Source organism: Penaeus vannamei, chromosome 4, assembly GCF_042767895.1.
Source record: "Penaeus vannamei isolate JL-2024 chromosome 4, ASM4276789v1, whole genome shotgun sequence".
NCBI lineage: Eukaryota > Metazoa > Arthropoda > Malacostraca > Decapoda > Penaeidae > Penaeus > Penaeus vannamei.
This window is the reverse complement of record NC_091552.1, coordinates 565,645-568,144: the sequence shown is the minus strand read 5'-3', so window position 1 is coordinate 568,144 and position 2,500 is coordinate 565,645.

Here is a 2,500-nt window from a genome sequence, read left to right as displayed (position 1 = left end):
GAAAATGAGGGACGGAGAAGAGGGAGCGGGAGAGAGAGAGAGAGAGAGAGAGAGAGAGAGAGAGAGAGAGAGAGAGAGAGAGAGAGAGAGAGAGAGAGAGAGAGAGAGAGAGAGAGAGAGAGAGAGAAAGAGAGAGAGAGAAGTAGGCAGAGACAGAGGCAGAGCCAGACAGACAGAAAGAGACAGAGAAAGACAACCAAAGACAGAAAAAACAGACAGAAAGAAAGGGATTCAAAGAGCCAGAACCAGAGAGAGAGGGAAGAAAGAGGGAGCGGAGGAAGGAGAGCGGAGGCCATTAGGACCTTCAAACCCCGCTGACAGGTGTGGGGAGGCGCGCCGGCGAGGCCCGGGACGGCGGGGAAAGAGAAGTGTAATTGCCAGTAATTTTTAGTGTCTGTTTTTTGTCACATCTGATTGTAAAAGTTCATTATGGTTTAATGTAAAAGTTCATTGCTTATTTACCCTTTTTACTGTTTTTTTTTTCTTTCTTTCTTTTTTTACCCCATTTTACTGTTTTTTTTTTCTTTTTCTTTTTCTCTTTCTCTTTCTTTTTCTTTTTCTCTTTCTTTCGTTTTTTTTCTTTTCTTTTCTTGTTTCCTTTTCTTTTCTTTTCCTTTTCGTTTCTTTTCCTTTCTTTTCTTTTCTTTTCTTTTGTTTTTTTCTTTTGTTCTTGTTTTGTTCTTTTTCTTTTTTTTTACTTTTTCTTTTTCTTCTTCTTTCTTTTTCTTTTTCTTTTCTTTTTTCAGGAATTCCTCGCGATTATCGTCATGCGATCTACACTTCCCTTCCACATCTCCCTCAGCCTCCGATCGCCCTCAGGCTGCTCGAAAATCCGTGGCCGAAACCCCGGACCTCGGCACCTGCCCTTTGTACTCCACACTCATGCTTTACTTCTCCCTTTTCTTGCAGATGGTATACGTTAAGTGCCGTGGGTATCATCCCTCAATCTTCGCTTTCATATAATAATTGTCTAAATCATAGCAAATCCAGCGTATTATCGTCTTATTCCTTTGCTTAATGGTATAAGTTCAACGGCAAGCGATCACTGCGAGACAGCTCTACGTCCCGGCCACCTCCTCTTTAGTCCCCCCCGAAAAAAGAAAACGGAAGAGGGGGTGGAGGGAGGGGGGGGGAAGTCGTAATATCAACATTGCAAAAATATTATTGCAACCTGGCAGAAGTAAACAAGCTCAGCCTTAACTCACCGATAAGATCAGCGAGTCTCGAACTGGGAGATATTATTTCACACTCGCCGGGCTCTAAATTTATCCGGTCGTGCAAACATGAAAGGAAAAGGGCGGAGTGACCCAGATTTCGGTTAAAAGGTCGAAAGCTTTCCAAACTGTAATGCTATGCAAATCCTTCCTTTGTGACTGCCATGGCGAGAGCAGTTCAGTGAAATGAGAATCACTCTCGCTCTTTCTCTCTCGCTGCCTCTCTGCCTCTTTCCCTCTCTCCCTCTTTCCCCTCTCTCCTCCTTTCCCTCTCCCTCTCCCGCTCTCACTCCCTCCCCTCCCCCTTCCCCTCTTCCAGGTGTATCTCCGGGGGACCTCATTGGCATTCAGTCCCGTCGTCCCCTTTGATGCACCTGACTTCCCTCTGACGTCCCGCTTTCTTCTCCGCTGTACCTGACATCGGCCGGATGTGCCTCGCTCGCCCTCCTGTACCGGCCGTTCCTCCGCCCAGCCTGACGTTCTTTTTGAAGTCTGACGTCTTCCTGTAGCGTGGAGATCCCGCTGACATCACTGACATCTCTTTAGCATCTCTTTTAGCGTTTTCTCTCCTTCGGCATCGATTTCGTTGTCTCTCTCTCCCCCTTTATCGACTGCCGCTTCTTTACAATTGTCTGCTTTTGTTCCTGTTATGAATTCTAGCTGTTGTATATCTTAGTTGTTTATTTCAGCTGTAGTATGTTTCCGATGTATATTTCAGTTGCAGTATATTCCTGCTGCCGTATACTTCAGTTGTATATTGCAGCTGTTGTATATTTCATTTGTATATTACAGCTGTTGTATATTTCATTTGTATATTGCAGCTGTTGTATATTTCATTTGTATATTGCAGCTGTTGTATATTTCAGCTGTAGTATATATGATGCTGTATAATTCAACTGTGGTATATTTTAGCTGCTGTATGTTCCAGCTGTCGTATATTTCAGCTTTAGTATATCTAATTTGCATATAAAGATAAAAGCACACACACACACACCTATAATCAAGCAGATAATCGTACACACACCAAGACAAAAATGCAACCACAGACAATTATAAAAACAATCGAGCATACAGACACAAAACACAAAAATATATTATTTCTAGTCATTGAATTATATGACGATTTCAATGTAAGTTACAAATATGGAAAAGTAATCTGATTGCAGCTTCAGTGGTCTGAATCTATCTTGAATGTACGGGAGTGTAAGCTGAAAGTCGTCTGAAAAAAAGTTGTCTATCTAGAATTTAATGAGCAATACCATCTACGAATTGACCGCCGGGCTGTT